Source organism: Apium graveolens, chromosome 5, assembly GCF_009905375.1.
Source record: "Apium graveolens cultivar Ventura chromosome 5, ASM990537v1, whole genome shotgun sequence".
In the NCBI taxonomy this organism is placed as follows: domain Eukaryota; kingdom Viridiplantae; phylum Streptophyta; class Magnoliopsida; order Apiales; family Apiaceae; genus Apium; species Apium graveolens.
The window spans coordinates 79,907,356-79,919,840 of NC_133651.1; the positions used below are offsets into that span (position 1 = coordinate 79,907,356).

A 12,485-nucleotide genomic window follows, 5' to 3' on the forward strand; every position below is an offset into this window, starting at 1 on the left:
ACTGGCATAGTAGATGCATCACCTAAAAATGCATACCTCAAATGTTCAGGTAAAGGCGTAAGCTCAAGAGTGGGAGCTTCCTCAATAGAAGGCTTGAGGTGTTTACGAGCGTTGTTCAATTCCTCCATTCCAAGAGATTCAAAAGGCATATCAATTTTCCTTTTCCAGGGAGAAGAATTCAAATATTGCAATTGTTCTTCCCCTTCATCATCTTCACTATTTGAATTCCCCAATAAGGCTTTTTCTAAGGCATAATACCTTAGCAATTGATCAAGTTCCGAGGTGACCACCAAATCGACCAATTCCACTTTGAAGCACTCCTCATTATCAATAGAGAATTTCATAGCATTGAACACATTAAAAGTAAAATCCTGATCCAGCACTCGCATGGTTAGCTCACCCTTCTGCACATCTATCAAGGTTCGGACAGTCGCCATGAAAGGTCTTCCCAAGATTATGGGAATCTTCTTATCCTCCTCGAAATCAAGAATTACGAAATCAGTAGGAAAGATGAGTTTATCAACCTTAACCAAGACATCCTCCACAATACCTCACGAATATGTAATAGAACGGTCGGCCAACTGCAAGGTCATATAAGTCGGTTTGGGATCAGGTAAATCTAACTGCTTAAAATTTGACAAAGGCATCGAATTGATGCTAGCTCCCAAGTCACATAAGCATCTGTCAAAAGACATTTTTCCAATAGTACATGGAATAGTGAAGCTTCCTGGATATTTAAGCTTTGGAGGCAACTTCTGTTATAGCACATACTAAATTCCTCCTTGAGAGCGACCATCTCTAAATCATCTAGCTTCACCTTCAGAGAGAGAATACCTTTCATAAACTTTGAATAACTAGGCATCTGATCGAGAGCCTCAGCGAAAGGTATGTTGATATGGAGTTTCTTGAACACCTCCAGAAACTTCTCAAATTTCTTGTCCAGCTTTTTCTTCTATAGCCGCTTGGGAAAATGCGATGGAGGATAGATCTGTTTCTCCCCTGTATTACCCTCAGGCGGAGTGTGCTCAACAGTAGTCTTCCTTGGTTCTACTTCTTCGTCCCACTACATTACTTCTTTCTCAGCTCCAACTTCTTCAATCAACTCTTGAGTTTGTTCGGGATTCGTAACCTTTCCAGACCTTAAAGTGATTGCCTTTACCTGCTCCTTAGCTTCCCTCTTTCCTTGCACTTCAATGTCACTAGGTAATGTACCAGGCTGGCGATTTAGCAAGGCATTGGCAATTTGCCCAATTTGATTTTCCAAGGTCTTGATAGAAACAGCTTGAATCTTTCACATAATCTTCAACTCCTCTAATTCAGATTTTTCATTAGCTTGTTGCAGCTGGAGTTGGTATCTCGGTGCATACTGTGGTTGCTGAAAACCAGGGGAGTTGTACTGCTTAGCATGGGTCTAGAAGTAGCACCCAATCCATTGTAGAAGTAATTAATAGTCATCCAATCAGGCATGCCATGGTGTGGGCACTTCCTTAGCATCTCCTTATATCGATCTCAAGCCTCACACAAAGATTCCTCTGTTTGTTGAACAAACTGGGTAAGAGCATTCCTGATTACAGCAGTCTTTGCCATGTGGAAGAATTTAGTAAGAAACTTTTATGCAAGATCCTCCCAAGTGGTGATAGATCCTGATGGCAGAGAGTGTAACCAACACTTAGCCTTGTCCCTTAGAGAGAATGGGAACAGGCGTAGCTTGATAGCATCTTCAGTCATATAATTGAATTTGAAAGTGTCGCAGATCTCAATGAAATCCCTGATATGCATGTTGGGTTCTTCAGTAGGAGAACCCCCAAATTGAACTGAGTTCTGTATCATCTGAATCGTGTTTGACTTGATCTCAAAATTGTTAGCCCTGATGGTCGGTCTGATGATGCTTGACTAAATGTCGTTAAACTTAGGCTGAGAATAATCCATCAAAGCCTTCAGATTTTCTGCTTGATCTCCCATCGCTACTACAACTAGTTCTTCGACTTTCTCTTCTTCTTCCACCTTCTTTTCTTCCTCAAAAACTTCCTTACGAACTACCACAACTTCTTCCTTGGCTTTATCCAGTATTCTCTTAAGAGTACGCGAACACGTATGCATACACCCTCGCTAGAGTACCTGAAATTAAACAAGAAATAGATAAGTAACAATGTCCGAGTCAATGAACTTTAACGACCACCGACGGAAAGCACATAAACTATCAATTAACACTGCAGTCCCCGCCAGCGGCGCCAAAAACTTGTTAGTCGCTAAACACGGGCTAATAATACACGCAAGTATACTAGTTCGCAAGTAGTATAGAATCTTTTCTAGTTCGTTCCCACAACGATAATATTGGTTAAATAATTAATTCATGCACTTAAGCAACAATGTATGGTTATTTTTCAATGCTAAGACGATAACAAAGTGAGGTTGTTTATAACTAAGAATTAAACTAATAATTATAACTACGAGAATAAGATTGAATGAATTAATAAATATGACAAACATGGGATTCTAACTTCATTAAATACTTCATTCAATAACCTTATTGATCTTAAACTTAGCATGCAATGGTGATGACACTAATCAGAAAACACGAAACTGATAAACGCCAACTTTCGTTGCGCGAGTACCATACTACCAGACATCCACAAAAGCGATAGAAGCTGAATAGACACCAATTATATTGAGACCCTATATGTCTATAGAATTTGACAACATAACGGTTTAAGCACAAGTTATCTATCTTGATTAGACAGGGCAAGTAAGATGGTTAAAATTACCTACGAATCATGCATGACAATACATGAACCTATGCTAGCATGGCAAGTTCTAAATCCTTAAATTAACTTTCGCTTCATTAAGAATTTATACACTATCTTATAAGTTCGCGACGCTCATAAGATGAATACGCACAACCAATACTAGGATATCATACAATCACCACATACTAAAGCATCAAACAATTTAACTAAAGAAATCCATAAATAAATCCGCTAGAACCCCACGATAACGATTAGCCCATAATCGGACTCATCATCAACGTGGGTTCTGATGAAAGCATGGTATATAAAACGTAGTCTTTATAACGAATAATTAAAACCAAGTGCAAACAAGAGTATAGGTCCAACAAAACAAGAAACAGGCATCCAAGATAACAACTCAAACAAAGATTCACAAGAATAAACTAGATCGTCTTCGCCTTTGTTGAATTGTGCTATAGGTCTCTTGTCGTCCTCTCCTTGTGCTCTGGTAAGTCTCCTTCTTAAAAAACGATATTGAGTTATCAATATATAGCTGTCCAATCAGCCCAGGAGTCTAGAAAACAGAATTATAATAGAATCAGGATTCTATTATCCCGACACGGCGCGGCCGCGCGTTTCATCAGCACGGGCGCGCTGGCTTCCTGTACTTCGGCGCGACCGCGCGCTTGTTTAGCGGGGGGCGCGCTGGGCTTCTTCAAGATACAATTTCTTTTCTTTTTCTTTATCTTGGAGCTTCAAGCCGGCTTCAACGAGCTTTTATTTCAACACCACCTAGACACCATATTAGCACCAAAACAATCCAAATTCAACTGATTCACAGATTAATGCCTGAAATGCAAAAGCACTCGAAAACACGTTAAAACACTAAACAACTTGAGTACAAATACACCAATCCAAAGCTAATTAGAGCATAATAAAGTGTCATAACCACTCAATATATATTTGTAACCAATCCAGCTAATTTCATTCTAAAATCATCAATGGACTCACTGTCCTTCATGACCATTGACTCGAACTCAGTTTTAAGTGTCTGTATTTTGGCCGTTTTGACGCGTTCTACTCCTTGACACATCACCTTGATCGCCTCCCAGGCCTCTTTAGTTGTTCCCTTTTCTATAAGAGAAAGAAGCACATCCTCTGGTATACCCTGATAGATCGTTGCCAGCGTAATCTTATCCATCTTGTCATCAACCATCGTGGTTTTAGTATTCTTTGGTGACACTGCATCCCAAACTCCATGGGCCTGCATATATACCTTCATTTTCATGGCCCATGCTGTGTAATTCGCTCGTGACAATATTGGGTAACTTAAGCTGATCGTTACATCTTTAGTTTTCCCTGACTCCGTCGATCGTGTCTTTGGAATGCACTTGGTCATTCACTAAAACACCTAAGCACTGATACCAGAATATTGACACAATTGATATAAAAACATACAAGAAACAAGAATTTGTATGTAAAAAATAGAGATAAATAAAAGTGTTGAACATCCTATTTTATTGATGATTGAATACAATACTTATACTACGCAGAGAAAGAAATGTCCTATTAAGTAGGAACTGTATAACTAACAACCTAGACCAAATCAAATACTACCGTTGTGCTAAGTTTATTCTGCACTACTCCTACAAAGTCTCCAAACCACATCTCCACTTCTGTCTATAGACTTTGCATAGAAACATTGACTAAAACAACATATTAGATAAATAAAATAACACCTAAGTTTAGATTAAAACCCCAACATAATCTATATCTATATATGTAACCTTTATTAGGAATTAATTTAAACTTGAGTTAGTTTATTTATTTGTTTTATGTCCTAGCTGATTCCCAGCAAGTTTGGGAACATGTGGTGGACAGGGTCATCGCGTACTAACAGAATTTGTAGGAGAACTAGTTAATAAATACCAGCATATTATCAGCGCCATGCAAGCACAACAAAAATATGGTTAATAGACATCACCCTGTTAATAAATATTGATGTAAAAGATATTTTTGACATCGGTAAATTCAAAAACGATGTTAAAGATGATTTTATATATCATCAAAAAACTATGTCTAAAGTACTTTTTTAAAATTTGAAAAATGAAGCGGACAACTTTTTTCCCTTCAGACTAAACATTCCCCTATCTTAAAAGTTTCCTTTATCCCCCCATCCCAACCTTTACCCTCTTTTTCCAAGTCTCCATAGTCACTCTCACTCTCAAATCTCAATTTATCTCTTTATCTCGCCTCTCAGAAACACACACTCACGTAAAATCAAAACACACACCCTTTCAGATTTTGAATCATAGTTTTTTTTGTAAAATCAAAACCGTAGATCCAAAAAAGTTAATCCGATTTCAATTACACATAACCCTAATTTTATTTGTGTTCAAAATTGATGTGTTAATTAACCGAATCTAAAGTTTGAATCGTTTTATTGTCTTCAACTAAGATAATTCGGACGCTAAGAAAGGGAGCGGTGGTGGTGGGGTTGAGAGGTCAGTTTGCCTATTCCATCATTATATAAGGCATATTATGGTTCTTGATTTGAATAATTGTTCTTGATTTTTGATTTATCTGATTAATTAGTTTTTTTTTGAATTTTTTGTGGATTTTTTTTATTGTTCTTCTCTTGATTTGTTGTAAATATATATGTCTATGATTTTATTTGTTGTTTGAATTTTGTTGATAAGCAAGATGGTGTGTGGTGATAAAAATCATCTGAAAGGAGGAGTTAGGCCCGTGAATTCTCAAGACTTCATAAAATTATTGCCGGGTTTATGGTGTTTTAGAGTTTTGTATTCAATCAAGATTTTAAAGGATTTTTTTGGATTTTTGAAATCAAGAGGAATTCAATTTGAATTTTATTTTTTTTAAAATATGATGGTATTCAATAGAGATTAGAAAAAAAAATTAAAATCTGAGTGTATTCAATTCATATTTTAAAAATTCTACTGAAATTTTGCCGTATTCAATTTGGATTTTTAAAAATCCATCAAAATCTAATGGTATTCAAAAGTTCGTGGATTTTTTTTATTTGCAAAAGTGGTGGATTTTGATGGATTTGCTAGTTCATTTTTAATCTTGTGACATCTCTTTAAAATATATGAGATTTTGAAGGAATTCTGTAAAACTTCACAAAATCAGCTAAGACTCTGTAAGATTTTTTTATTAACTCCGTCAAAATTCACGAACAAGTAAAATCAACAAAAATCTTTTAAAATCCATGAATTATTATCAATTTTTTAAAATTTGAAATGAATACCCTTTTAGATAGTGTATTTGTACAAAAATCTTCCCACGCGCTTGCGCTGGCTCTGCTGGAGTCTGGCCATCTTTCCTAACTGTTGTTGTGTGATGAAGAAATAAAGCAAGAGTGAGCCTTACAGCTCGTAAGATAATATATAGTGATAACAATAATACAAGTATCTAAATGGATACTTACTAGAATCTTTTATCATGAGTAAGGTAATTACTTACTGGATATAAGTTTTAAAAGAAGATGAAGTTACCAATTACTTCACTATACTTATACCATTTTTAGAAATCTACTTGAACTACTACTGTTCAAAGTATAATAAGATTCACGAGGTCATCCCCTAGATGAGACCACAAATAAAACTTGAAAATATTTGATCTTTGAAATATTTTGAAAAGAAATGAAGTTACGAGATACTTCATTCAATGGATACACCAATAAAACTGTTTGACCCTGTCAATGCTTCGGCAACCACCCATTAGTAGCCTTTCGATCGAAATGCTACGGGTAGTGTTGCAGAATTATCCAAATGGATGATGAACTCATTACGGGAGTTTGCCGCGCCAGGAAGACCACTTACGATGATCAGTCGTAGTAGTACAACCCCACCATTTTCTACATGTAGAGGAGAACCTGTCGGATTTACTTGTCAACCGAACACTGAACTCCTAAGGAATGGACCGCCTTAGCGGAACTTCCATGCCATTTGGGCCAATATAATAATACGGCTGGGCCGGCGCTACTCGGCCACTTACGCCACTCCTAGTTCAGATGAAATCCATGACTCTGAAACGTAAAGCGCGTCCCCACTTTCCCCAAGTAGAAACTTGTTGATACGGCTCCACCAAGAAGTCGTATCTAGTTTGAAAGGAAAACTCACCGATATTTCCCAGGCGATGCCTGTTAATGGATTAACTTGTTCCAAGAATTTTACTTCCCGAGTATTGGGTAAGTAATCAAAACTCTTTTATCAAGACAGCAACCTTGTTGCGAATATAAAACACACCACAGAGCCGGATCCCTCAGGTTTTGAGCGAGTATTTAAATCTCCTTCGAAAGGAGGATCTTAAATATAAAAATGAGTTTTGGGATCCGCTCTAACTTTTAAAAATCATTTTAAAGACTCGAAAACACTTTAAAGAGTGTTTGGAATAATGCTGATTTAATAAAGTAAACCAGTCTCAATAAAAAGAAATATCTGGATATTATTATTTAAATAATATTTCCATAAAGAATAATCTTTATAAAAATAATTGAAGTAGAAGTTTTAAAACTCTTACTTGAATGAAAATTTAATAATCAAGGATATACTTATACAAAAGTACTATCTTTATTTGAATAATCGAAAATAAATTTGATTATCGAAACATTATTCTTTAATAAATTAAAGAATATTATTAAATAATCAGCGGAGTCATAATACCTCGAATGAATATTATAAATAATATTCATTTAATAAAATAACGGAGTCATACATCCTCAAATGAATATTCAAGTAATATTCAATAAATAATATAAAGGAGTCATAAGTCCTCGAATGAATATTCAAGATAATATTCATTAATAAAATAAAATTATCGAATAACCTTATTCGATTAATAGTTTTGAAAACTATAACCATATATATATATAAATATATATATAAATATATATATATATATATATATATATATATAAAATCTACTCGGGATCCTCGACTCCTGATTTTAGAAAATATTTTCACCTTTGGGTCCCTATACTAAGGGTATATACAAATGACCGCTATTCTCTAGCATAGGTATTATCAACTGAACCAACAGATATATATGGCAAGAATACGAAACAGGCATGCATATGTACCATATCACATGCTATAATATATCGCAAGAATTTGCTAATTTAACCAACATGCATCTATCACAAGATAATGCATATACATATATACATCACAACAACAGTATAACTGGTAGAAAACTTGCCTGAGCGACTGGGGGTGATAAAAGGCTCGGGACGAGTCTGGTAACCTATAAACAACAAGTAAGTTGGAATTAAACCAAAGTCACTTGTAAATCTATACTTTAACCAACTTAGACTCTAACGCTTGTTTTGCGCTTACTGATTCTCTTAAGTCACTCGAGTACCCTCGGCTCCACCATTTTTAATAATTTAACCATTACGAGTTTTAAGACGATTCCTTCGCGAGTGTCTTACCAACTGCCTAACACTCTTACCATAATTGTTTCGTACACTAATTAACCCTTTTTGGTCTTTAACCTATGTTTCAAAGTAAGGCGAGGGGAAATGTTTTGTTCGCGAAACGCCGTTACTTAAAACGGTCGTTTCTCCTAAACCGTATATCGGAATCAAACGAACTACATATCAAAACGAAGCTCGTAACATGAGCTATCTAAACATGGCAATGGTCAACATCTAGCAGGGGGTTCTCGGGTCCTAATGTTATGAACAAAAGCAGTCTAAAGTAAATCGGACATTACGACGGCTATGTTTACGCGATTTCCCAATTTTAAACCATTCAAAACCAACACAATTCAACCTCAATCCATTCTTACAACCAAAGTCCATCCTTATCACATCATAACAGCCCCAATCAATTCAATATTAACATTTATACTTATGCTTAAGCTTGAATTTAACTATACTTAAGTTCTTTTAACCAAAACAACAAGATTCACCATTCCATTTCACTACCACTCCAACCCAAACTCTAAACCACAAGCATTAAGCTACTATATCACCATAACAATCAAAATCATCTTATTATACAAAGGAATCTAGGGTTTGGAGATGATATACCTTCCTTGAAATGGTGGGAGTAGCTAGGAAGCCTTAAGAAGCCTTGAGAAGTCTTAGGGATGCTTGGATCTTAAAGGAAAACAAGAAAAATTCAAGTTAAAAACTTTGAAATCACTATTCATTGTCTTCTTCATTGATTTATTGAAGAAGATTGAGAATGAATGGGGTGCTTAAACTCATGATATAGCCATAACTATGCATAAGGATGACTAGGGAATTATCTTACCAATTTAGGAAGCCTTGAACTTGAATTTTGAAAATTTCTTTCTTTAAAAAGTGGAAAAGCCGAGAGCAAGTTCTTGGTTGAATGAGAGAAATGATTTTGTGTTTTGATGAAAATGATTTGTTTGGCTTGGTTGATTTGGTTTTGTTTTTGCTTTAGTTAATTACCTTTTTAACCTTGATTTTGTGTGGTTAATATTCCACCACATTTCCTTCCTTCCCATGTCATGCTTATGTCATGCTATGATGTCATCTTTCCCTCCTTGTCCCCTTCTCATTGGTTGGGTGACATCATCCTCTCTAATCCCTTTGATTAACTTCTTAATTGTTTGCCTAATGACCGCTGATCTGTTATACGGTTCGCTTAACTTTCGTTTTCGTTTATCGTTTGAGGGATCATACCCGGGATCTTATTACTTAGGTTCCCTTAACCTTTCTCAATATATTATATTCCTTTTATGATCCTCTCTTATAATCCTTTAATTTAAATCCTTTTTATCCTGTTACCTTATACTCAATTCTTTCTGTATCTAATGGAATTCCGGGAAAAATCAAAGTGTTCGGAATTGGATTCTGACGATCTTTACATACACTTATATACCATATAGAGTACTAATAAAATCTTAGAATATCCATAACAAAACCCCTATATAGTGTGGCATGAAAAGTTTTCTCATTCAGCTAAAACACTATTCATAAGGGTTATAAAAAGTTGAAAATTTTGGGGGTTATTACAGTCTTCCCTCCTTAAAAGGATTCCGTCCCGGAATCAAATAGAAAATAAATGGGGGTACTTTTCTAGCATTGCGCTCTCTAGTTCCCAAGTTGATTCTTCCACATTATGATTCTGCCATAGTACTCTGACTAGCTTGATCACTTTGTTCCGAAGCACCTGCTCCTTCTTATCTATAATCCTTACTGGCTTCTGCACGTAAGTCAGATCTGGTTGCATATCCACCTGGTCGTACTCCACTATGTGTCTGGCATCCCGATGATACTTCCTTAGCATTGACACATTGAACACATTATGAACTTGTTGCAAGTTAGGGGGTAAGGCTAGCTCGTAAGCTAACTTTCCAATCCTTCTTAATATCTCAAAAGGTCCAATGTATCTTGGGCTTAGTTTTCCTTTCTTTCCAAATCTCATTAATCCCTTCCAAGGGGATACCTTTAGCAGTACTAAGTCCCCGACTTCATATTCCTTGTCCTTTCGGGCTAGGTCTGCATATTTCTTCTGTCTGTCTTGGGCTGCTACAAGCCGTCCTCTGATAAGATCCACTATGTCTTTGGTCCTTTGGACCACTTCGGGTCCGAGCATCTTCCGCTCCCCTACTTCATCCCAGTATAAGGGAGATCGACACCTTCTTCCGTACAGGGCCTCATAAGGCGGCATTCCGATGCTAGCATGAAAGCTATTGTTATAAGAAAACTCGATCAACGGCAAGTGATCATCCCAACTTCCTTTAAAGTCTATTGCACAGACTCTCAACATATCCTCTAGTGTCTGGATGGTCCTTTCACTCTGCCCATCCATCTGGGGATGGTATGCGGTACTCATATTTAACTTGGTCCCCGCACATTCTTGAAAGCTCCTCCAAAATCTGGAGTTGAACCTGGGGTCTCGGTCTGAGACAATGGACGTTGGGACTCCATGTCGCGTCACTATTTCCTTAAGGTAAATGTCCACCAGTCTATCGACTGTGTATCTCTCATTGATAGGAATAAAATGGGCTGACTTTGTCAGTCGGTCGATAATTACCCATATGGCGTCATGATTGGCTTTCTTCCTTGGCAAGTCTACAACAAAATCCATCGCTATCTTTTCCCATTTCCACTCGGGAATCTCCAGGGGTCGTAAAAGTCCACTGGGTCTCTGGTGCTCTTCCTTTACCCTTTGGCAAGTCAAACATTTGTTTACCCATTCTGCTACGTCCCTCTTCATGTTGGGCCACCAGTAATATTCCTTCAAATCCCTATACATCTTGGTACTTCCCGGGTGAATGGAATACCTTGAACTATGGCTTTCATCCAAAATCTCATCTTTAAGCTCTTGAACGTTCGGAACCCAAATCCGGTAGGAGTACCTCATTATCCCTTTATCATCTTTCTCAGTATGGATCTCCTCTCCAGTCATTGACTTTCTACCTTCATTCATTATTTTCTCTTGGCACAATCGGATCTTTTCCAATAACTCTAGCTGCATTGAGATCTCAAAAAGCTTTTCAGTTCCGGTTCCGGTTACCTTTACTTCTATTTCCATTCTCTCAAAATCCCTTATCAATTCTTCCGAAGTCGTTATCATTCTGAGTCTTTCCTTTCTACTAAGGGCCTCAGCCACCACATTGGCTTTCCCCGGATGATAGAGAATCTCACAATCATAGTCCTTGATTAGTTCTAACCATCTCCTCTGGCGCATGTTGAGCTCTTTCTGCGTAAATATGTACTTGAGGCTCTTATGGTCTGTGAAAATCTTGCACTTCTCTCCATACAAGTAGTGCCTCCAAAGTTTTAAGGCAAAAACTATTGCCGCTAGCTCAAGATCATGGGTAGGATATCTAATCTCATATTCCTTCAGTTGTCTTGATGCATACGCAATCACTTTACCGTGCTGCATAAGCACACACCCTAATCCTTTGTGTGACGCGTCACTATATATCACAAAATCTCCTTTTCCGTCCGGCAATGCCAACACCGGGGCCGTTACCAACCTTTTCTTTAATTCCTGAAAACTGTTCTCGCATTTCTTCGTCCATTCAAATTTCTCTGCCTTACGAGTAAGTCGTGTCAAAGGGGCTGCGATCTTCGCAAAGTCCTGTACAAATCTACGATAGTAGCCGGCCAATCCTATGAAACTCCTTACCTCTGTGGGTGTGGTTGGCCTTTCCCAATTTGAGACCGCCTCTATCTTGGAGGGGTCGACCAATACTCCTTCTTTATTGATCACATGTCCTAAAAACTGTACTTCATTCCGCCAGAATTCACACTTCGAGAATTTGGCATATAACTGTTCCTCTCTGAGTATTCCTAGAGCTATCCTTAAATGCTCTGCATGTTCTGCCTCAGTCCTGGAGTAGATCAAAATATCATCGATAAAAAACTATCACACACTTGTCCAAGTACTTCTTAAATACTCTATTCATTAAATCCATGAAAGCCGCTGGGGCGTTGGTTAATCCAAAGGACATTACCAAGAACTCATAATGCCCAAACCTGGTACGGAACGCTGTCTTGGAAATATCTTCGGGTTTAATCTTTAGTTGGTGATATCCAGTTCTCAGGTCGATCTTGGAAAAATAAACAGCATCCTTTAGCTGGTCAAACAGATCATCTATTCTAGGTAATGGGTACCTGTTCTTTATGGTTAGCTTGTTCAACTCTCGATAGTCGATGCACAACCTCATGCTCCCATCTTTCTTCTTAACAAATAAAACTGGTGCTCCCCACGGAGACACACTGGGTCTTATCATACCCTTATCCAA

General features: G+C 37.3%; 1 non-coding gene across 1 annotated transcript; it reads left to right on the forward strand.

Moving 5' to 3' along the window:
• The first annotated feature begins 1,465 nt into the window (after positions 1 to 1,465).
• Positions 1,466 to 1,572, forward strand: LOC141663381 (small nucleolar RNA R71). Its single transcript, XR_012551455.1, has one exon. It is a non-coding gene; the product is annotated as a small nucleolar RNA R71 (small nucleolar RNA).
• The last annotated feature ends 10,913 nt before the right edge of the window (positions 1,573 to 12,485 follow it).